At 36.2% G+C, this 26,322-nt stretch overlaps 1 non-coding gene across 1 annotated transcript; it reads right to left on the bottom strand.

Annotated features, from left to right (window-relative positions):
* Positions 1-21,504: 21,504 nt before the first annotated feature.
* On the bottom strand, positions 21,505-21,612 carry LOC148678721 (U6 spliceosomal RNA). Its single transcript, XR_015940458.1, has one exon. It is a non-coding gene; the product is annotated as a U6 spliceosomal RNA (small nuclear RNA).
* Between the last annotated feature and the right edge of the window lie 4,710 nt (positions 21,613-26,322).

The raw sequence follows: 26,322 nt of genomic DNA on the forward strand, positions 1-26,322 counted from the left end.
TTAGAGGGACGGCCAGGTCTTGGTAGATTTGCAGTGGTCTGATACTCCTTCCATTTCAAGATGATCGCTTGCACAGTGCTCCTTGGGATGTTTGAAGCTTGGGAAATCTTTTTGTATCCAAATCCGGCTTTAAACTTCTCCACAACAGTATTACGGACCTGCCTGGTGTGTTCCTTGGTCTTCATGATGCTCTCTGCGCTTTCAACAGAACCTTGAGACTATCACAGAGCAGGTGCATTTATACAGAGACTTGATTACACACAGGTGGATTCTATTTATCACCATCAGTCATTTAGGACAACATTGGATCATTCAGAGATCCTCGCTGAACTTCTGGAGTGAGTTTGCTGCACTGAAAGTAAAGGGGCCGAATAATTTTGCACGCCCCACTTTTCATTTTTTTATTAGTTAAAAAAGTTTCAAAAATCCAATAGATTTCGTTCCACTTCACAATTGTGTCCCACTTGTTGGTGATTCTTCACATAAAATAAAAAATTTATATCTTGATGTTTGAAGCCTGAAATGTGGCAAAAGGTTGAAAAGTTCAAGGGGGCCGAATACTTTCGCAAGGCACTGTACATATCCTCATTCTGCAGCTTCTCTTAACCTCATACACTTAGTCTTTAAATGCTTATAGCAATATAAATGATCCTCTAGTAAAAAAATCCTTTTTTACACAACTTTGAATGCAATAGAAATAAGACCTATTAAGTATATAATTACTTTTCATTTTAGTTTCCCTTTTTATTGATGGGCACTACATTAGCAATTTTCCAGTCATTGAGTATTACCCCTGTGGCGAGAGAATACTCAGGTTTTGTTAATGGCCTACGATAACATCTCTTGTTTCCTTAAGTACAATCTGTAGACCATGGAGATTTGTTTATTTTAAGTGCTTTTAGTATTTGTAGCAACTTGCCTTTTCTAATATTATTTAATATAGACATTTACATTTACTCATGCCTGAGGCATTTTGTCTTTTTCTTCCTTAGTATATTCTTCAATGAAATATTAATTTATCAATCATGTCCTAGTATATTCTTCAATTAAACATTGATTTACCAACCATTTCCTTCTCATCATCTAAAATATTCCCATCTTCCTCTCTGAGTTGCTTTTCTTCATCGTTTACTGTTCCTTTGTTGTTGTTACTGTATATTGAAAAAAATAGTAGTTCAGGTGGATAGCTGCGTCAGCATGCGTAGGCTACAAAGGAACAAGTAATAGGTTTATTCCATGCTGAAAAAAAGAAGAAAGAAAACACATTTCGGCCGTGGAGCCTTCTTCAGATGTGAGTGTTTAGCTTCCATTGTAATATTCTTTTCTGTCTCTGTCTTGGTCTTTCTAATATTTTCTCAAACTTATACTTGCAGCTTATTATACTCATTTTACTTAACTCTATCTTGTTAAACCATCCTACTAGCTCTCTAGGTATGCATAGCTCTGGAACCAAGACCCGGCCAGTGTGGTACTGCAATTGGCTGGGGAGCCCAACCTAGCCACCCAGCACCCAGCAGTTGGGTTCTTTCTTGTTACTGGATTGTGCTCTGAGTTCCATCTAGATCGAGCATTATCCTACTAGTATGTCATTTCAAGAAAGAAAGTGCTTGCAATACCAGATCTTTCATGACACACAGAGGTATCTGAATTGCTATAGTTGTGTCATAGGAAATAGGGAACAAATTGAACAGTGGTGTTACTTTTAGAAGTAGACATAGCAGTGCTTAAAAAAAGTTTTAGCTGTTGTAAAAGACATATGTAGACAATTTGAGAAGAAAGCAAGATGATGATCTCTGTGGTATGAGGAGAATCCAAATAATAAAAAGTGAGGTTGTGGGAGTGCTTGATTCTGAATTGAATAATATCAGCAAAAAAGGCATGAACTGTTACACAAAATGGGAGCACATTAACAAATGCCCGGAGATATATAAAACTAAAATATATATATATATTTTTAATTGCTGAGTTTTAAACTCCCACATTTAACAGCTGTTTCGTATTTTCCTTTCTACAATTTCCAAAAGTTATTGGTTTCATTTTTAAAAATAGCTCATGTTTTGTTTATAATACCTGAAAACAACAATTGTAAACAAAAGAGTGCTGGTTTAATATAACATCCTTATGGTAAGTGAAAAGCAGAATAATATGGATTCTGGTAGACAAACTTCAAACTTTAACTTGTAGTCAACTGCAAACTTGAACTTTACATCTACTTGGTTAAAAAATGATGAGTGTTTATTTGTTATTAATTTAAAGCATACATATGATAAATCTGTCTTAAAGTGCACATCTATTACTACAAACAAACATATACAAGAGGCAATCTAGTATGATAAGTTATTGAGCCTCATTAATCAGGTATATATCCAGTAAGATATGAATATTCTTTATTGTGGAAGTATTCATTTCAATTGATTGCTTGAGACAAACTGGCTGAAAAATAAAAGGACTGTTTTTGTATGTGTTGAATGAAAATTAAGTGTTGTGCAGAATGATAATGAAATGAGAAAAAGACCCTGTGAGAGCCAGCTCTCATCATTCCAAGAACAACAGTAGAGCAATAAAAGCAAAAATGAAAGAAACCTATCACCATATTGATTTATTGTATAAAGATTTAGGATATTGATTAAATGGTTTTGGCATCATCTTGAGAAATTAATCTTATATTACTAACCATCGAAGACTTGATTGATTGTTACTGTTGCATTTTCACCTGACTAAAACCTAAAATGGGACAAATGTTGTGACACTATAAAAAAGGTCAGCAGAGACTCTTCTTTCTTAGGAAACTTAGCTACTTTAAGGTAGATAAAACTATTCTTACACTTCTCTACAAATCATTCATTGAAAGTGTCTTAACATGCTGCTTCACTTGCTGGTTTGGCAACATAAGAACCGGTAACTGTAATAGTATGGGTAAATTAGTCAATATAAGTGGCAAAATAATCGGGAATAATCAAATCAACTACGCATTCTTTACAAACAGAGGGTGACTAAGAAAGCCAAAAGCATCATGGAATGTGTGTCTCACCCCCGCCATTGTGAATTCACACTTCTCCCATCTGGGAGAATCTTTCAATATTTCATTCCCACTGCAATTACACTCTTAAACAATGCAAAGTAACTACCTTGTCTCTTGTTTCTTATCTCCTGTAACTCTACTGTATTCTCTTCCCTTTTGGTGATGTTTATTTATCATTGTGTTGTGTTTGACTATGCCAAGAAAGAATCACAATGTGAATAACATATTCATGCCATCGGTATGATGGACAAAGACCACCTCATATGGACTTGTTGGCAGTAGAGACAAGTTATCTTTAATGATGAATTAAGGTTTCATTAGACCACCCTAGTGAAGTCAGACATGACGAATGCTATTACAATTATTGTTTTATAACAGTAGACAAAGTGATGGGGAGATCCATGTGTAATGGTGTGTACAGCAGTGTCTACAAGCAGAGTTCTGTAGTGAGATCGACTGCAGATAAATACTGCATTGATGAAGTCCTTTAACTTGCTTCCTTTCTTGTGGGCTCATCCTGATGGGAAAATATTCTTGAAAGACAATGCGCATGCTCTTGCTGCTTGAGTATCAATTACTTTTTTTGCATGATACTGTAAGAACTGTAATACATTATTTATTAACATTGAACTTTACTGTTTGTTTTTATTAGTAGCAGTATTGCAGCTAATACATGTCAATCCTTTAGTATGAATTAGTATGAAATTTCAGATATCCTAGGGAGTGAAAAGAACTGAAATCAAGGTAATACATATTTAAAGTATTGAACATGTTCTGTCACATCTGGATGTCAATTAAAAAGATTTGTATTTTTTACTGTGATGGGACTCTTCACTTGTGGTTCCTAGGGGAAAGCAGGGATATTAAGGAATTGGGGTCACCAAATAATAAGTTGTGCAGGTAAATGTAAAGATAGATTAAAGAAACATGCAGCTTAAACGGGAACTGCAACATGATTTTACATTTCAAAGTTATAATGAATCAGCAATGATGAGTGCATTTCAAACCACAATGAAATTACCAAATACTGTACTGTATTGTTCAAAGTATATGTAACGCCATATTACTATCATTGTGATTCAGAATGAGGCAACAAAACGTCCAGTGACTTGAAAGCGTTCCTAAAACATTGTAAGCATGATTTCGACAAATGAATTATGCTATTATATTAGCTTTATTTAAAGCAATAAGCCAGGCTTTAGTGTATAAACTTCAAGACATGTTACAAAATTTTTGAGGGGACATCATAGCAGGTGGAGATTAACTCTTTTTCCAGTGGCAAGAAAGTGTTAATTTTAATCATTTTTATGAAACTGAAGCAAACAACGTAATATGTTTTTTTAGATATGGTTCTTTAACCAAGTTTGCAAAAAAGAGCAAACTGCCCACCAATCAGGTTGTGCAAAAGTGCTCTACCATTTACATTGGTGGTTATTTTATGGTGAATCACCATATTTTGAAATTCTGGCAGGACTTGGTATTTGGAGGACTTGCTGTGACATAGCCCATGCTGGCAACTGAATTTGAATGACTGCAAAATAAATTGAATTCAACATATTGACTTTGAGACAGGTTTGACAACAAATACTACTTACTCGTTAACTCAGCAAGCAGATCATGCTCAAACATTTCTTGGGTAAAATATCAGCTGCACATCCTGTACATATTTAATCATACATCATGCTGAATCTTGTCGAGAAGCTTGCTGATGGACATCAGTGACATGTTTATTACTCATCTCTCATCTAGTTGAACATCCCTTGGAAGAGGAATACATTGGACTTTCTGCTGGTCCAGTCCTATGTTTTGTGTGCAACCACTAAGTTCAGAACAGCCAGATGCTCGACAGTGAGACATCAATTAACAATATACGTAATTAAAAAAAAAACAGGATTAACGTTGTTAGGAGACCATGTTTCTCATTCACTTGCAGTGACTAGTGAGCAGGAAGGGCCACTTTCACATCACAATTAGCATACTCTCACTGTCGCCTGTGATGAGACCATTGGTTTCTTGTCTGGCATCGACGACATGCTAACCATACAGTACTTTCACAAAATTCACGATTTTGCACTCAATTAGAAATTTGTTAAATTTTGCAATACAGTCAATTACATTATTTTGTACCAAGATTTAAGATTTTCTTACTCAGAAATTGAGGCTGCAGTTCCCCTTTAACTTTATGCCGAGCCCTTAGCAACATACAAGTTCAGCTGGTCTCCACCTTTGTTCTGCCAATTTTTTCGTTGCAATTGAGCTTAAAGCTGAATATGAACACCAGATAGTACTGCATTAAGCAGTCCACAACTTAGTTTGCAGCTGCATGCTGAATCCAAAAGTTGATCCATATGGTTTATCTGGAATTCATGTAAAATTAATAATAATGGTTAGCAACAGCACCTGTTGAGACAGGTAAGGTGAAGGAAAAGTAGCCTGGGGATGCACGCCTACTTGAGTTGATTAAAGAGTGCAAACTTATGACCTTAAAAGTAAAGTAGGTATGTGGTAAATGTCCTGTAAAATCATCCAGACATCTAAAACCTATTGAACAGTTTAAAATTAAATACATAGTTTAACAAAAAAAGAGCAGAATCTATTTAAATACACCTTTAAAGAAATCCCTGGTTTTATGTATGCCTCAAGATATAGCATTTGAAAACTATATACCTATTATGTAAAAAATAGTTCAGTCAAAATCTTTTCAGTTGGAAACAAGTGCAGCTGAGTTCTTGCAGGTTTGCCTCCAAAGGGATTTTAGAACTGTGCGACCAACACATTGAAGCACAAGAACCATGTGTGGTTATATGAAAATGAAAATAAACACACTGTAAATAATTTATGTAAAAAAATATTTCTATTCATATTTATGTCATTAAAAAGAAAACAAAATTAGTTGGGCCCACCTGTATTTCAATGCAAAAAAATCATTCCATGCCATGTATTGTGGATTTAAATTTCTTCGTATAATCAGTTTAGTTTAGAACCCCAAAATCACATTTCATTTAATTTATTTTTATATTTTACCACCAACCAGTTGCAGAGAAAGTGCTATTGTTATTTTCCCAGAAATTAAATTATTAAAAAATGTGTCTTGTGCTATAGTTATGTCAAAAATTGTATCTTCATCACAAAATATCTACAGTATGTATATAAAAATTGCAAATAGGAATAGAGTCAGACTTAGAAGTCACACAGTAGAAAAGTGGCTAAAAAAGAGTTTTTAGTGATTGGATAAAAATTGTACTTATAATATGATTAATACATTTGTCCTTTCAAATATATAGGGTTGTTAGTGTGAAAACATTACATCTCACACAGAATAAAAATCAGCATTTGAAAAAGCAACTTAATGGGTTTTTAAGTTGATCATCATTTATGTTGAGTTTCAGGTATATACTTAAAGATTGAATTTATTCAAATGTGAAATACAATTGTAATTTATATACAGAGTGATTTTTTTCATGACTGCTACAGTATTGACCATGTTTGGTGATGTCTTATAAATGTTAAATGTATGCATCAAATTAATATTTTATGGTCACATCAGCTATGGATTAGATATTTAAAGTGCTCAGTTATATTTTGTAGCATTTCCTCAATAATTTTCAAAACTAATGTCTCCTGATGTCTCAACATTCTTGTTGACAGTGTGATGCCATGCAGGGCGGCAATCCCTAAGGGGCGTTGATCCAAACAGCTTCACGATAACTTGATAGTTACTGTCACAGCCCACTGCACAGATCAGCATACTCACTGCACAGACTGGCAGCACCTCAATGTATCACTGTTGCACACAGACAAACACACGACAGCAGTCCAGAGGCTTCGGCCTAGCCTCTGAGTCAGACGACCATGACAACACACATGCCAGCACCATCATTGCTCCATCTCCACCAGCAACAGCCTTGCTCAACATGTACTGCATCAACATCAACATAAATACCAGTATACTACTTAGGAGACATGCTCTTTTTTTTCTGTCCTGAGGATAACCCAAACTGACATCTCCATGTCTTTGACTGCAGGAAAGTATGTAGTCTACTGTATATCTGTAACGCCACCCACAATTATAGCTAATTGAATCACGGACTTCTTACAGACGGCGTCACTTAAAGACATACCATATATCGATAGACATATAAAACAGTGGCAACTTGTAAGGTGACGTGGTGAGATTATACTGAATTTCTGATTATAGCCTAATTTAAGTACAAGTCACTTAAATCTGGCTGCTTTCTATAAAAAATGTATGAATTTCAAGGTGAGGTATCCAACCTATCCTCCATCTTTAATTTATTGGTTGTTTTTGGGATTAACTACTGAAAATCAGACATATGTTTTCCTGACAATCTGAAATGTAATTCCTCAGGACGTTTGCAGTTTATTTGCTGAATATTCACCAGGCTATGTGAGTAATACAATTTATATGGATATATAAATAAAGCTTTTACTCCTCAATGGTCTTCAGGGTTATCAGTCACATAATGAATATGCTATCAGTCACATAAAATTTTAACCTATAAAATATCAATGTTTCATAATTCTACCACCACATCTTCATGACAGAAGATAGCAATAAAGTTTAACATACAGTATGTAAACCGTAACTATTTTATGTGATCTGAAAATGGACAATAACCCTTTATCATAATTACATTGCTTGATTACTCTCCAAAAATCTGCTGTCCTGATAAACGATTAGCATTCATGAAATCCACATCTGTGAATTGGTCAAGGCCATTTCTGCAGCATCTCTGATTAGTCACTAATTTAATCAAACAATGTTGTTTATTTTCTTTCTAAACCATTGTGCTTTAATATTCATTTAGTAAACTACTATATGTTTTTATATTAAAAACTCTGAACATGTGTGGTTAAATAACTGTGCAACAAGGAATACTATCTGAACACTGTAGAATATAAAACTGGAGAATGTAGTCTACTAAACCAGAAAGTATCCAAAAATTACAAACATCGTCTAATTTTACATACATTCCATAAAACTGTATACCAAATAATGGATGAGAAAGTATTGAGATAACATATGAACAGTACTCTTGTCTCTATTACATAAGCACCATGTACGCTTTATGGTTATCTTTACTATGCTAAAAGGCAAAAACATTTATTTTCATATTTTGGTCTCCTCAGAGCTTCTATTAGCATGAAAATTATTTCCAGATTGAGAACCTTGAGGTGCTGTCACTCTCAGTACTGCCTTGAAGATTTAGCACTAGATGGAGACATTAATCTAAGGAAAGGAAATCTAAAGAACAGAAGAGCATGTACAATGATTATATTGTATCTTTGAGAATCAAACTAACGATTTTTAAAAGGTTTATGTACAGTAGATGTATTGTAGCTCATGTACTGCAACAAGAATGGTTTTTGAATAGTACTGTATGTGTTAGTTTTTTTCTTTTTCTACTGTCAAGAAGCCTTTGATATCTGAAAAACATTAAATACAAATTATTTTGAAGAATGGAGAGCAACATAGGTTATCCATTATTAAATGTGTAATCTATCATTTTAACAAATAAACCAGTGTCTAAGCACATTACTTCCTCTGCACTACTGTATCTCTGTGAGTTGAAACACAAATATTAGAATAACTAAATTTGAATATAATACATATTTTTGCATTATGAAAAACAAAGGATTCTTGTTAAGATTTTACTTAATTTTTTTATATAAAAAAGTCGACGAAGGACAAACATTTCCATATCAGTAACCACATTTATAACAAATTTGAAAATAATCACATACTGTATGCTCCATCGATTATCAGTAAACCACTGATCCTGGCCAAGGCAAGTCAGAGCCTGTAGTGGAGGCATAAGGATTAAGGGACTTGTTCTCCTTTTAGTGCTTGCTGAATGAGCTGAGCAACATGATAGCATTCCTGTCGGTGAGGTGTGAAGTGAAATGTCACGAATGAGGCACAGTCTTGTTTAGAATGTGACAATATTTGGAGTTGCCCATAACTGCAAATTGAGTTCTTAGCTATACACCTTTTGACCATGTGGTATGAAGCTTCCATTAAGTAGCATGTCAAGTTCTCATTTTACTCTTGCCATTTAAAAATGAATCACTCTTGAAATAATTTTATATGTACTTGTCTGTAAGCACCATTGATGGAAGCAATCCACTTTATAAGTATTAAGAGACATTTCAGTTTCTGAGAAGAAATGTACCTGGGTGCTGCAGTGCATATTGTAAATACATAAATCCAAGGCAACATAAACATTCGTGAGTACATTGATTGATCATTATCATTATCATGTGCACAATGAACAGTACTGGTTTAATAGTTGAGAATCTGACTTTGATGAATAGAATTATTTTAAATATTTTTTCCCTGTTATTTGGCCAAAACAACTGTCTTCATCCATGCTCAATCCAAGTCTCTTTGTTCATCATCCAATCTTACATTTTCCCTGTATTTCTTACTCCACCTACCTGCCACAACCCCTATTCTCACACCCTCTTGACATATCCAGTTATATTGGTAAGCCCTCCATCTAATCCTTCATTTACAGCTCTTTACAGCTCTTTATGCATCCATTCCTCTACTTACTTCTACCTATGCTCTGATTTTCTCCCGCTTTCCTGTCTCTCAGGCAGAAAATATCACAAGGTGCAGACAATTAATGTCATCTCCTTTCTCACTCTGCTGATTACATCGAAAACAGAACTGTTGATTGTTCTCTTTCCATCACATTTAAATCTACTGACCTTCTCTTCTACTCCATTCTCTCTGTTTCAAAATTTTGATTTGCTTTCAGTTTTCAGGATATTATATGCTCAATATTTCCTGACCATTGACAGGATCTTGATGATTACATGCACATTATTTTGGATCTACATGCTCATTTTTGAGGCTCATTATTCTTTGAATACTACAGGCAGTTTTCACCAAAGTAGCAGCTCATTTACTCCAGTAGAACCAATGTTCCTACTGGGAATATTTGGACATTGAAATTAACTGCTATATTTTTGCTGGTGTCAGATGCAGCAATGCAGAACTATTGGTTCCATTAACTAATCTTCTAAATTCTGCACAAGTGGTTTAGGGTCCTGCCTGGTTCTTCTGGGGGTCCTAACGTCCTCATCCTACAGTATAAGTAGGTATAAGATGTCACTTGGATTCTCCAAGCTATCTGTGCCCTTTTAACAAACATAATATAGTTTCTAATTGATTGCTGTAAATTCTGAAATGAATAGCAGCACCCACTTAGAATGAAATGGAGTCATAACTAAAATTCAGAAAGAATGACAGCAACCCAGTTATCCTGATGCTCTAACTTGTAATCCTCCATGAAGTCAGTCCAAATACAGTACTATAAAAAACTGAGTAAGCCCTTCTATTTCTTTTATTAATGTATCTTCTTGACCTCTTCTCCACCCCATCTCCATCATTGCAACTATCACTTAGTTCTATACTTTGCATGGAGGTCCATGTTTCCTCATCCAACAGGTTGGTTGCCCCTCAGACAAGACACCAAAACTCTAACCTAACATTTCAATACACTTTCATAACGTAAGTGTACTGTAGTTATTTCTCATGAATCATATTTTATTACTCATTTTACCCTTCTCATATTTGTTCTGCAAAAGACATACTGTACTGTATGTGTTGAAACAACCATTACTTTATTATTGGAAAACCGATTAGATTTATCTACTGTATACATTTACTGTAAGCTTGTTCTCTCACTTAATAAAATAAAAAAATAAAGCTAATAAAGCTGTTTTTGAGATTAAAAAGTGGGACATTCAGATCTGTAGAAAAACAAACTTATTTTAAATCTTCTGCTTATAGTTACAGGGGCATTTGCATTTAGAAACAATTTGGGATATGGTATCATACCCTGAGCTTTAAAGTCGTTACATCTACTACTGCAATTTTAGTTAATATTTCATTTTATTTTAGATGAAGGTATCATGCTTTAAACAAGGATCCCATAGGAGTATCATCTGACATTTGAATAAATTACAAAAAAACATATTAACATCTCATTTAAAAGACTCTTTATAGTGACCTGCAGGAGTTATTGGTTTCATTAAGCCAAAGATAAAATAAAAAAAGATTAATTGTTAAAATAAACCGTAGATGTGTTTTTCATAAAAAGCAAGATTTTTAGAGATCACATTCAGAGAAATAAATGTGACATCTTTTGTATAATATTATATTTCAACAACATACTGTATAAAATTATGAAACTGGTATCTGTATAAATGCTTTTTCAATTGTGCTTTCTCAAAAGTGAAGCAATCAACTGAAAGTGTGATATAACGTTTTACATTTTTTCATCCCTTCAGTACTCAATGTACAATGTACATGATTTGTAACCGTGTACATTGCCCCGTTAATCCATATGCATTGCAGATTTATACATTTAAATGATTTTCTACCTCAACATTTTACTTAAGATTTCATTTTGTTAACAGTCCTGTGTTTAACATTGCTTGGTTAGTTGTGTTGCTGTTGCTAAGCAACTCTGGATTCCTCATTCCTAGCTTCAAAGACTTCCGTGTTTGCAGAAAATAAAATAATTAATATATGACATATTATAATTCCCCAAACAACAAATCAATAAATCAAATAAATCAATCTAAATGCAATTAACACATTTTATGGTGTGATTATATAATTCTTAGGTGCCTCACCAGTTAAATATTAAATTTATCATTATACAAAACATGTGAATTCCACTATAGTTTTTTGTGTATCCAGTCCTTCATATAATCATAGATCATGTAGCACATAATACAGTGCAAGGTAACAATGGAATGCTAAAGATAGGGTATCAGCTTCAACAACACTACTGCATTTCCATACACCATCAACCCTTTGTGCAAAGCAGTGCCTCCTGTTCTCAGTTTTAATTGCTGTTTCAAGCTGTTCCCTCTTTTGGCTAATGATTTGTATTTTTTTTCTTAAAGAGTCTGTTCGTAGAATGTTACTACTCTGAAAATCATTTGTACTTTTCTCCTTTTTAATCTACCAGTTTCCCAATACTTTGTAACGGGATACAACAACAGAACATGTGTATGTGATAAACATGTTTCTTAATGTCATAAATACAAGTCCCCATTCTCAGTGACTTTTGCTTAAAATAAGGTGTAGATTGAAAAAAACTGAAGGTGACTATGGATACTGTATGTCTCAAAAGAGTCTAGAAAAAATGGATAATGCCTAGCCAGTGTCATCATTTTCAGCTTCAAAACAAAGGAGATGTTAGGGGGTCCAGATTCGGTGATCATAAAAAAATGATCATAAAGTTTACCTTGGTTTACCTTAGTTAATTATGGTTTCAGTAAATGATAAAGGGTCAATCAACAGTTCAGAAAGATTGGATCAAGCAAAACAGAGGCTAAGAACAGATCAACAGAGAGAAAGATTTAACCATAAGTTGTACTATATTTTACTTAGTTTGGAAGGCAGCTTATCTTTTCTTTTGGCCTCTGTAGGCATTTATTTAATAGTTGAAGGCAATCTGGGGTTTTCTGTGTGGTCTAGATGTAGGTCTTTAAATATACCTTGTCTGTAGGTATTATACATAGGGTAATTTGAGTGTTGTGTTTTTATGTATGTATGTTTGTGTAGTGTATTTTGTGTATTGTCATTGTTAATAAATATTTGTTTAAGCAAGTGTACCTGAATTATTACTCTTTTCACCAAAGCTGTGCCAGAGAAGGAGAGTTCATGTGCCTTTAATAATATTAACTGCCTGGGTATATTCTTGGCAAAGTCATTACAAGTTGGGGGTTATTATTATTTAATTTACTTATTGATTTATCATTTCCTGATTTTCTCCATTTTTGTTACCCCTCATTTGTAAAAATATTTGAAAAGATTAAGGAGTGGAGTTGCATGGCTCAGAGCCTTTGAGTAACACATGGCAAGCACTGAATCCTACCTGGGATGTAGCTTTATTCCAGGACCAATTTGAATGAGATCCTTAAATCACTTGGACTAGATGTGTCAAATGGGCCCTGTTGTTTGAAATCTTTGGTATGCCATTTTTGTAAGTGATCAAAATGTCATAGGGCCATAGAGTCATTTATTATGTCAATAACCAAAGGGCAAAGTGCAAAAAACGAATTAAATAACGTGAACAGGATCCAGTAAACCGGAAATGGGTTTACTCTTCAGTATCACATTGAGGGATAATCTGTGTAAAGTGCAAAAGGCATGCAAGAAGGCAACACTGTAGAAGCCTGTAAAGAGGAGAAAATGTGGTACAGTGGTACCGGTTACCAGTACATGCCAGTGCATGAAAATATTAAAGTGAAACCTGGCCCAATACAAACAGACTCAATGCAGTTATCATGAGTCATCTGTTCGGGAATTCTGTAGACAGAGAGTGCATTGCAGTCTTGTGGCAAAGTACTGTAGCATTCACACTGTTTTGCACAAGTAGACTGGTTCAGTGGTGGAGTTATGATAATTGTAAAGATTCGGCCAATGAAACCGAAACCAAGTAATGAACCCACTTGCGGAAGCTGAACAAATCACACTGAAGGAGATCTATACTGCGAACCAAACCACGTCCAAAGGGAAAGCCAGTAATCCAAAACCAGGGAGAAAGTTACCGAAGCCAAGCCGTAATCCAAAAGCCGTAGTCGAAGGAGAAAATCAAGAGTCCGTAACCAAAAAGTAACAACGAGGAATAAGGGGAAGCGCAACAAAGTAGCTCAAACTGAAAACCAATACTGAGCGAGGAGGAAGGGAAAAACTGTGCTTAAGTACAAGATGAGACGGAGGTGTGGTGGTGAATATGTGCTCTTATAGGTTGTCTAATTGAACTTGAGCTACGCCTTCTTCTGCCTCTCCCGTTGCCGGGAAGCAGGGATCGTAACAATAATGTGGGTTACAATACAGTATCAATAGAGATCACAGTTAATGTTTATTAGTGTGTATTAATATTAATAAGAATAATAATTAGCAGCATTTTGAAATGCTGTTATCATGACCGAGCAAGAGCCGATGATCGGTCCAGCATACACACGCTGGACAGCACATCTCCGGGTGCTGTTAGAACATGCTCGGACAGACTTTCACAGTAGGTGGACAATTAATCTATTATTTCATGATTAGTTCCATTTTTCTTAAATACCCTACCGCCACTCACTCAGGGGTCTGTAATTAACTGAGCTGGTGCCCATTTGATACTTCATACAGTAGCTTCCTTACTTTTTATGTTCTTTGCCAGTACTGCTCTGCAGCCCTGTGTTGGGATATTTTTGTGTCTTTCTTTTTGTTTTTGGTTTCTTTTTTTTTCTTTTCTTGCTGTGTTCCCCACGTCACCTTCTTGTGAGCTCTCAGTCAGACAGGACTATTTTTTACTTCATTGCGACATTACATCTGTAGAATCTTCTGGAACTGAATTAAGGGTCTATGAAAATCCGGTTATTCAATTCTGTAAGTGGACAGGATTTATTGAATACTTTTTTCAATGCAAGATCAATTTAATCTTTTTGTACTTTTATATTACTTTAGGTTTTCATAAACAAATATCAATTTAAATATTTAATAGAAACAAAATCATACACACTGGAAAAAATGAAAAATAAAAAATATTAATATGTTTTAAAGACTATTTACTTTCTTAATTTCAAATTGCTTCAGTCACAGCAAAAATTGATTTTTTTATCACATTCCACCAGAAATTGCATTAAATGATAAAGTTAGCTCTTTTGTGGATAATACAAGAAAAGGGAACGTGACAGAGCTCATCTATTAGTAGCAACTTGAAAAGAGGGAACTAGTCCTAGAGGGTACATACATTTCATTAAAATATCTTGACAGTCTGCTGAAGCCCTCACAGTAATCACTACCGAAAGGCACTCACACTGCTTTATGTGAGTATAGTGTAGCCTCCTGGAGCAGACTTCTCCTGCCATGCTGTTACCCATCAGTTCTGTAATAAATCAAGTTTCATCTTCAGATGACCATTTTATTTCCAGAGCTTTAATTCTGCACAATAATAGCATGCTATGATTGTTGTGAAGTCACTTACTCACACTGTAAGTGTAGTATGACAATGTTTAAAATTAAGCTGTTAGCTTAAACAAATTTGACTAACATCACATCCACATATATTAATTTGGTTTTCTAGAAGTATGAAAAATATGAATCTACCAACAAGAAAAGGCCACACTATCTCTTCTCAATGACTCTACAATTATACCCTCAACTTCTTAAATGTTGATTGGAATTACATGTATTGTAAACTCAGATATATAAAGATATAAGAAAGGCCAAGAAATAGAAGAAGCTAACATTAATATTTAATTTTTCAGTATTAAATTACAAGTAAAAGAATATTAAACAATATAATATGAAGTAAGGTGTCACAGAGTGAATAAAGGAAATTATACAGACAATGATAATGGAAATTGTCAAAGAATTAAATATTTTATTTAGGTGTGTGCGAAAGAAGATCATCATGTCTAAGAATGAGTAAAGACAAACTTGTTTTAAATTATATTTGTAAAGAAGAGAACTTATTACAGATATTTTAAGGTCTGATAATATTTTTCTAACTGTAGCAGAAAAGCTGGTCAATACTTTTGTTTTTTTTCCTAGGATTGATTACTACAACGCCCTTCTCACTGGTAGATCAAACTTCAATCTTCAGAGTGTGGCAGGCAGAAACCTGACCAAGATGCATGCAAGTGATCACCTGTTTTGGAGTTCTTGCACTGGCTTTCTATCAGGTTTCAAGTTGAGCATCCTCATGCTCACTCTATAAGGCTCTATATGGCTTGGCACCTCAGTATTAGGTGACTTATTATCTGCTTACTCCCCACATACTGACCTTTGTTTATCTAATTCTGGGCTTCTATATGTACAAATGTTCATTTACATTCTATAAGTGACAGATCCATCACTTCCTATGCTCCAACGTTCTGAATTTCTATCCCTAAGGATATCAGAGAATCACCTACCTTGTGTGCACTCTATAGAAAAATATGCATTTCATCTAGACGCTAGGGTATCTGTTTCAAAAACATGGTTAGGTAGCTTGTTCCATTCTCCCATAATGCATTGCACTTCTAATGTAAAGTAGTATCTCTATTTTAAAATTTACTTGCACCTAGTTTCCACTTGTGGCCTGTGATTTGTGTTTCACTGTTGATTTGATCAGGTCTCCTTGCAGTCTTAAAACAACAAGCTGACATGCTGAATAATTATTCTTCCAAGCATGAAGGCCTCTAGTGACTGAAATGATTTTTAGACTACAGAGCATGGACTTTTTGCTCCTTATTTTGGTACTTCTTTATTATTGACCCCCTCTTTATTTGGTATTTCTGCAAACAGTTGGTGGTAAAGAGGCAGAAGCAGAAGTGCAGGATCAGCTTCAGTGTATCTACAGGTATAGTATTACTGCAAGGTACATCTGACTGGTTATAGTATTTTCAAATTATTTGTGACACCAGGTTCATTTTCATACAGCAACAATCATCCAGAAGGGTGGTAGGATCTCAATTACATCAAAAACAATTAAAATCTACCTCTGAATAGTTGTAGATAAATCTTAGCAAAGACTTTGATAGCCAAGGGTGTGGGTGGAATATATTTCACTAAACACATACTGAAAAGAAAATACTGAAAAAAATGTTTTCACACAACTTTAAATGAATATAGGATGGTACAGGAAATAAACAGACAAAGTACCATGCATGCAGCTGTATTTTCTTTTTGGATGTTTAATGGTTGATATAACATTGTTTTTACATTTTGTTACTTGAATTATAAATCTTTAGTTCAGTTATATTTGCCCTATAAATGGTACATTACAAATCTCTTTCAGTTATTCTTGTTTTCTTTCCGTGCATTTTCTCCAAAACTTGTGAGTTACCATGCTGCTCTTGAAAGATATGAGGAGGTATTATACTCAAAAGCCAGGTCAATTTTAATGGTTCCAGTTCAGTAATCTTTCTATTTACCAGCGCTATAAAATATCAAAGCAATCTGGTAGAGGTTTTTAAACTCTTTGGGAATTTCATGGTATTTTCTATAGCACTTCAAAACTACAACTTCATGGATTTCAGGCAACGTGGAACTTCTATTGACACAAAAAATAAATAGGTTTTGTTTTTTATCTGCTAGGAAACCTTTGAGAAAGCAAGCTCTTCCTACTAGATCATAGTTTGAATATGCTTAGTTTGGGAATATGTAGTAAGACTTCTTCAGTGTCTAAATATAAAGACTCTTTCTAAATCATATGTTCCACCTACAAATACAGAGAGCACCAATTTGGTTAATGTCAGAATTATGAAACAACATTATTTCCATTTTATGAACATTTAGTTTAATAAAAGTGCATAGAGGAATCCTGCATTAATCTACCAAATAATATAAAACAGAGAAGTGTTAATCAAGGCCCCTCCCCCTTTTTTCAATTATAGATGTTAGTATCAAAATATTTGTATAATCTAAATTGGCATGTAAAACCAGATGTTGGGGAGAAAACATCTTTTAACTAAAGTAAACTAAATTCGGGAGAAACACATTTAGTTGTCACTGGGCAACCTAAAATGAAAGAGAAGCCTTAAAATATGATAGATATTGGACAACTGATGAGCCAATACTCAATTGTTGAATTTAAACCCATAACATTTTTTAATTGAAATGCTGGTTAATATAAGCAATTAATGGGAAATATATGGGAATATCTGTATTTTTCTCACTACTGCTTTCTATTTAATAACGGTCTGCTTAGTTTATTTGATCTTTAGATTTTCATTATAGATCCCTTTTGTATTGCTTGTTTTCTGCAACTGCATGGTGTAGGAAATGTGTCTTTTGGTCTTTGAATCCAAACATGCATGCCAGTATGATTAAAAAAGACTGTGGACTGATGAAGAAAGCTGTATGGAAAGAAAGCTAGACATTTCACAAAAAAAGTATCCTACAGTGGATACAGTGCATGAAATTGAAACAATAATGCAGCTGCATTTATTGGAATATTTCTCCTAACTGCAGAAACAAACATATAACCTTAACCAAAGAAGCCATAAAATTTATATATGTAATTGTCAAATAAGGTATGATACCCCACAGTTATTTTAAATATGCCATGCGTAGTCATTTTTGGATTTAATCTAATGTCATGCTGCGTCTGTCTGGTTCATAGGGTGACCCTGAGTGGATTTTTAAGACGATAACAGTTCTATCACTTCACTAGTTAAAGGTTCGCACAATGGATTGTTCTAAGAGAGCAACTGAGTCCCAGCTACAATTACCTGTCTCTCTATGAGACATGTCTTTGGATTTATAGACAGGTCCAGAACTATGCAAGATAGGAAATACTCTATATACTTTCCTTAGCTACAGTAGCTAGAGATTAAATCTATATGTCTATTGGGATGTGTTCACCTGATAAAACATTTTACTGCAGCTGTTTACCCATTTAGGAAATTCTGATTTATGTGATTTAAAACACAAATATTATTAGCATAGTGGTTGCAGTTAAAATTAATATCAATGTATACTTTACCTTGGTTTTCTTTGAGTATGTGAAAATTGGGCTCAAGCAAAAAGGACGTGACAAAAGACAAAACCAACTTCTAGAAATATTGATATTATTTACTGTATAATACCTGCACCATGACTTTGTTAGAGTTGAATTGATACACAGACGGAAAGTAAGTAAGTATTCTTATAGTACATCTAGCATATAACGAAATGTATAAATAAATTGGGACAACATTCTGATTAGAAACAAAATTAGCTACTGTAGATTATATCCTTACTTCAATTTAAAAAATATACATTAATCAGCAAATTGTCAGGACCTGGGACAGGACAGTGTATTGCTGAAACATAACGTAACATAACTGCTTTCTACCCACTTTCTACCAAAAGTACAAATTTGCTTACAAGGCAGTGCCAGATTTCCTTTACCACCTTGTTATGCAATGATGTTCCAGAATCTAGAACTGAAAGCACTCTGAGGCCATGACCCCAGTCCGCTCCATGAGCAAAGACAGGGGTGATCTACAGTGCCTTGCGAAAGTATTCGGCCCCCTTGAACTTTTCAACCTTTTGCCACATTTCAGGCTTCAAACATAAAGATATAAATTTTTTATTTTATGTGAAGAATCACCAACAAGTGGGACACAATTGTGAAGTGGAACGAAATCTATTGGATTTTTGAAACTTTTTTAACTAATAAAAAAATGAAAAGTGGGGCGTGCAAAAGTATTCGGCCCCTTTACTTTCAGTGCAGCAAACTCACTCCAGAAGTTCAGCGAGGATCTCTGAATGATCCAATTTTGTCCTAAATGACTGATGGTGATAAATAGAATCCACCTGTGTGTAATCAAGTCTCTGTATAAATGCACCTGCTCTGTGATAGTCTCAAGGTTCTGTTGAAAGCGCAGAGAGCATCATGAAGACCAAGGAACACACCAGGCAGGTCCGTAATACTGTTGTGGAGAAGTTTAAAGCCGGATTTGGATACAAAAAGATTTCCCAAGCTTCAAACATCCCAAGGAGCACTGTGCAAGCGATCATCTTGAAAAGGAAGGAGTATCAGACCACTGCAAATCTGCCAAGACCTGGCCGTCCCTCTAAACTTTCAGCTCAGACAAGGAGAAGACTGATCAGAGATGCAGCCAAGAGGCCCATGATCACTCTGGATGAACTGCAGAGAACTACAGCTGAGGTGGGAGAGTCTGTCCATAGGACAACAATCAGTCTTACACTGCACAAATCTGGCCTTTATGGAAGAGTGGCAAGAAGAAAGCCATTTCTCAAAGATATCCATAAAAAGTCTCGTCTAAAGTTTGCCACAAGCCACCTGGGAGACACCCCAAACACGTGGAAGAAGGTGCTCTGGTCAGATGAAACCACAATCGAACTTTTTGGCCACAATGCAAAACGATATGTTTGGCGTAAAAGCAACACAGCTCATCACCCTCAACACACCATCCCCACTGTCAAACATGGTGGTGGCAGCATCATGGTTTGGGCCTGCTTTTCTTCAGCAGGGACAGGGAAGATGGTTAAAATTGAGGGGAAGATGGATGCAGCCAAATACAGGACCATTCTGGATGAAAACCTGTTGGAGTCTGCAAAAGACCTGAAACTGGGACGGAGATTTATCTTCCAACAAGACAATGATCCCAAACATACAGCAAAATCTACAAAGGAATGGTTCACAAATAAACGTATCCAGGTGTTTGAATGGCCAAGTCAAAGTCCAGACCTGAATCCAATCGAGAATCTGTGGAAAGAGCTGAAAACTGCTGTTCACAAACGCTCTCCATCCAACCTCACTGAGCTCGAGCTGTTTTGCAAGGAAGAATGGGCAAGAATTTCAGTCTCTCGATGTGCAAAACTGATAGAGACATACCCCAAGCGACTTGCAGCTGTAATCGCAGCAAAAGGTGGCTCTACAAAGTATTAACGCAAGGGGGCCGAATAATTTTGCACGCCCCACTTTTCATTTTTTTATTAGTTAAAAAAGTTTCAAAAATCCAATAGATTTCGTTCCACTTCACAATTGTGTCCCACTTGTTAGTGATTCTTCACATAAAATAAAAAATTTATATCTTTATGTTTGAAGCCTGAAATGTGGCAAAAGGTTGAAAAGTTCAAGGGGGCCGAATACTTTCGCAAGGCACTGTATGTGTCTGAGCTCTGCAGTGGTGCCCGGCCCTGCCGGGCATTACCACTGCTCTCTAGAGGCAGTAGTTCTAGGTATATATCGACCACATGCTAATGCGCTGGTCTTTGGATTCAATGACCAGCAGCCTCTGGTGGTCATGCCAAAGTCAAGTTCCTTTGGTTCTCCCGGATAAACAGACAGGAAATCTCTACTGAGACCTGCAGCTGGAGTATTTGTTCTCCATCAGGTGACCAGGCCCTGCAGTCTCCGCAAAGCCGGCAACACCTCTCAGCTTCCCCTGGTTAAAGTCAAGGCACATGACCAGCTGTGCAAAGGCAGACATGCAGCTCTATAGCCTCTGCGTGAAAGAAAAAATCCACAGGGTGACCGAGCTGTCCTAGTGGCCCCCGAGCAGCTGGAGTCAGGCTGCCAGAGCCTCGGTCACATGGGCATGCCCAGCCAAACCTTCCGGTTTGGGCTGCAGACTGGCACCTGCTGGGGGGCACGGACACCAGCACATCAGTCAGATCTGCTCTGGGGAGCACTGGCAGCCAGTGTCCCATCTCCTACTTCAGATAAGATAGGTTAAGATCACTTTATGAGCCATATACAATTCTTGCATTAGGATTTGTCTTTTCGCATACCCCAGCTTGCTCTCCATGAGACACTCAGACACACATATGGAGAGAGATACTTGGAGTCAGAGCGCAGGGTCAGTCATTTATACAGCACCCCTGGAGCAGGTGGGGTTAGGGCCTAGCTCAGGGGCCCAACGGAGTAGGATTACTCTGCCGGCGTGGGATTTGAACCCCAACCTCCAGAGTCACATGCAAAAGGAATTACACCAACGAGACAAAAAATATGGAACACTACACAAATTTGCATGTTATCCTTGCGGATGGGCCATGCTAATCTTCTCTGTATAAATCCAACTTTCTCCAGATTCCTGGCAGAAGCCCAAGTTCCCTACGACGAGGAAGCTGGTCCACTGGCTCCTCCCCTTGCTCAGGACCCACGTGCACACACACATGTCCAGGCCCAGGCTGGAGAGTCACTTCGGGTGCACATGTGAATGTCCCAGCCCTGGCTTCAACACAACCAGAGAGCCACTCCTGCTGCACAAGCACGTGCCCCAGCCCTGTCCCAGCCCTGACCTCTGCACACCCGGAGAGACACAGAGGAGTTTTATTCTGATAAGCCCCAATGATCAAATGGTTAATATGTATTTGCCACAAAAGGTGACTGGATATTTTTATTAACACATACTGTACATCATATCTGATATAATATGTAAATTTATAAATTTATAAAAAAACAAATAAATCCTTTATTACTATTACTATATTGCTATGACAATTTCTCTTAGAGCAATGAAACCAGCATGTTCCAAAATGTATTTTTGTAACGTGCCCTATACAGCAACAAAATTCTACGTAATAAAAAGCATGACTAAAAACTATATATCATATATAAATATTAAGTTATTATATTGTAACATGGTGGGTTCATCGAGAATGAACGACAGAAATTCAGGCTCTTTTAATTAAACAGTGAAAGCGCTTTTATTGTGCGACACATGTATAACAGCACAGCAGCAGCAAGAAGAGAGAAAACGCAAAGGAAGCAGGCTACAATACACTAGGGTCATTTGAGGCACACACACACACACACACACGTAGGTATAGGGTGGTAAGTGAGTACAGGTATAAAAGGGGGTGCAAAACCAGGGAAACTATTTACATAAACCGGGGTGCCAGGATTAAATCTTGGTTAAATCTTGGTTGCTCGCCACACAACTTCACTGTATTGACGGATAAAATTCCGCTGTGCAATAATACCAGGTGCTCTGCCACAGCAGAGTTTAACAAGGCCTAGATTTCAGAGGTGGGTAATGTCACTTCTGTAACACATTGTACTGTGTACAGAGTCCTGTTACAAAACCCTAAACCAGCAGGTGCTCAAGGTCTGGGGAAAAGTAATAGAATTCTATTGGAACAAAAATAATTAAGGAGCAAAAGACAACCTGCTGAATCATGGACAAAGATTTGGATCAGGAGCCCTTACTGTAGCATGTGATCAATTGTAGTGCACAGACAAAAGAACATTTAAGGTGCTGCTTTTATAAAAGCTAATTTCATTAAGACCAAATTTTCTTTTTGGGTTTGTTAATCTGTTTGGCCAATCAGATGATATTGTTAGTTGCTGGCTTCTGACACAAATAAAAACAGGGTTGCAGCTAATTAATCGTATTTGCACACATCTCAGATTGTAAATAAGCAATCCTGTCAGCATATGAGCATGTTACTAAAATAGGAAGAATGCAAAAATGCAGCAAGAAAAAGAAGGCAGGGCAGAATACTTTTATACTCAGTATTATTTACAGAACAGTGATCTCAATGGCTGAGGCTCATCACCAAGCTCCTAAACCTAAAAATCAAGGATGTGTGTATGTTTCTGTGTTGCAGAATGGTTGTATTAAAAATTACTCAGTAGACCATATGAATAAAGCTGTTGCTTTAATAACATAACATTTGGAATTCGTTTTTGTTTATATTATATCATTAGAATCTATCAGCATGTCAAAGAGTGTTTACTAAACAGTAATCCTACTGTAATCCTTAAATTTTGCAGAAACAATTGCAACTTCCTGTTGACTGTGACTGATCATTACATATGCACCCCCTGAAGTAAATCAAATTATTTTTTTCAACAGGATAGTGCTCATGGTCACAGAATTTAATGATTGCATTTGATGTATTTTCTGAAAAGCATCAGAGCATTTCTAAGCTATTTCAAAAACTGGTTATTACTTGTTCAGTGGTATGAATTCTATGAACCAGAACTGACTTGGGATCAATCCTTGGATCTGTATCACCAGAAGAAAAGTGACTTTGTGTGCAAAAAAATACTTGGGTTGATTTCTGTATAATATTTGTGACTGCATTACATTTACAGCTTCTCATCAGTCTTAGTCTCTTGCTTACAGATTTAAGTACAGATTTAAGTAAGGTCTGAGTGATAACAGAAAAACCACAAAGCATATTTAAAAGCAGTGTCTCTTTTGGTTACACAATCAGATGACCTTTATTATAACTTTAATTTTAAAGTTTTATCTTTTGTTACTTCAGTATTCCACACTGTACTGTTGGCATGCCTTAAATATATTGTTTAAAACAATTTAAATAATTAAATTGTTTACAGAGTATCCTTTGTAATACAAATAATATACAGTATATATTTATAGCAATTAATGTGTTTGAAGTCTCTGAATGCAAAGGGTTATGCAAAGTCCTTTTAGAGAGGACTCAATTTCACCAATAACATCACCCTCACTGGACCAGATCCGCACAAGGCAGCCTAATATCCACTAATGAAATCACCAAGAGCCACAACACCAGTGAAGAGCAGGGTAATGACTATAGGCCAGTCTTCATGCTATTGCTTAGTGTGAGGTAAACTGCAGTTGTGTTATCAAAGCAGAAACCCAAAGGGACAGGGCTGCAGGTGATCTGTGGCAGTATAAAATTGTGCTGGCTAAAAACAAGCAAGTCCACTTAAAATAACTATCACAAGAATTATGAATTGTTTAAATATGTGTTTAAAGCTGGAGACAAAGATTGTACATACAGCATTATTGTTTTTGAGATTTTTTTTATTTAATTGATTTAGAAAATAGAGTAAAACATAATATTTCCCCTGCCCTGCCCATTCTCCAAACATTCAGTGTTACTCCTATTCAAGTTTCTACCTGAGGACAACTTTAAATATGATACAAAACAGCTACACCGTAATTCCCATGCAACAAGACTTGCTGACTGTGTCAGTAGCCAGACTCAGTGCCCCCATTGAGCACCCACTGGGACCATAGACCTTAGCTGTTGAAAGATCTATATAAAGAATGTCAAACAAACTAGGTTTCAGTGATTTCTAGAGAGTGTCAGGTTCTTGGAGTCTGAATTATGTTGTTAATGGACCCAATGCGGTAGTGCTTCAAGATGGAACTTAAGGGAACCAAAAGCCTTACTCAGAGAGGTGATATAGCGAAAGTATCCGTGAGCCGTGAGCCGAAGATCATAGTTGAGAGGAAAACCGTTTCCAGGGATTAGAGTCAATGAAGGTCAGTCTCAAGAGATTGCCGATATTGTAGCTAATCCCGGGAAACCCAAAAGGTGTGGTGGAAAACGGAGATGCTAATTGGGTATGTAATTAAGGTCTATGCCTTGTCAGACTGGCAGGGGTGTGTCTCTGGTTGCGGGGGCCTGGTGTTGTAACAGATAGGAAATGCAGAAGATCCCAACACATTGCCAGACTTTTTTAGCAGCAGTCAAAGGAGCAAATCAGATCCATTTCTCCTGCTGTGAATGGCCCAGACTAGAGTCATCATGGGGGATTAGGAATTATAGTATCTGTATATGATATTGTGTACATGATTTCAAATTCCCATTCTAAAGAAAACGTAAGTAGATTTTTTAATTGGATTTTTGTAAGCAGAATTAGTATTATCACAATTATTGTCTCAGGAGATGACTTAATGTTTTGCATTCAGGTCTCTAGTCCAGAAAGGTATCATATGAAACCAATCTCTTGGTGCACTTGGTGAATAACATCACCTCCCAAGGGGTACTATAGACATTGCAGAAAAGGCAATTAAAATTAAACAGAGCCTGGAAGCATGTATTGAGATTGGAAGTCCTATAATGAGACCATTCTCATTGAAAATACCTGTTAGAATGTGAATGCTTTTATTATTCCAATTTGAAAAAGAGTTTATGACTATGTAAAAAAGGAAAATGGGTATGCCATGTCTTCTATGAATTTGTGAAAAGTTGTTTCCTGGAACTGGAATTGAAAACATTAACTCCCCACTCTTAGGTTGTTTTGGTAACAAACTGAGGTCTGACCTCTGATATTAGATGAATGGGTTTTGGAGATGAAGAAAATGCCTCAGGTTGGGGTATAGGGTCTGTACCAGGTTTTGTTTTACACTGGAACTCCAGGGGATGACACATCACTCGAACAGGTCATGACAGTTCCAGCAAATGGATTGATTTAAGAAACAATGGAGCCGAGGTTGGGTTGGTGAACCAGGCTTTAGAGAAAAAATGCAAGGTTTCAGAAGTCTGGCTTGTTCATTAGGCTCAAGGTCTATGACTTGCTGTGTCAGCAGGACCACTAGGATTTGGTTTTCTTTGCACAGGCAAAAGGAAAAGAGGGACATTATAGTATCTCTTTTGTGAAAAATGTGCACTTAATGGGGGGGGGGGGGGGACAGGAGGGATAGGGCGGAGAGGAGCTTGATCTGATACCATCAAAATACTTTACAGGAGTAAGGTTCAGAGTACAGGGCTCCACAGTAGGAATGTTAGTTCTATCAGGGTAAAGCTGCTTTGGTATATCTGGCTTGTGATATTCATAAAATCTCCTTCTATATATGTTTGTAAAAAAAACTGTCTAGGATGCTGCTTTCTAGGAATAAGAAACTAAATGTTTTCACAATAACTCTTGGAACTCATTCTGCATGAGAAAAACATGCATCTATTGTAAATATTCTGCTTTACATTGTTAAAATACATCACCAGCATTCTGCTAAATCTTGAAGGTCCTTCTCAAATTCTCCCTGCTCTATATCAGTTACTCTATATCTAATCTGTGATTGAGTTCTTCCTTTCTCTA

The sequence above is a fragment of the Lepisosteus platostomus genome, chromosome 1 (genome assembly GCF_059453375.1).
Source record: "Lepisosteus platostomus isolate fLepPlt1 chromosome 1, fLepPlt1.hap1, whole genome shotgun sequence".
NCBI classification, from domain to species: domain Eukaryota; kingdom Metazoa; phylum Chordata; class Actinopteri; order Semionotiformes; family Lepisosteidae; genus Lepisosteus; species Lepisosteus platostomus.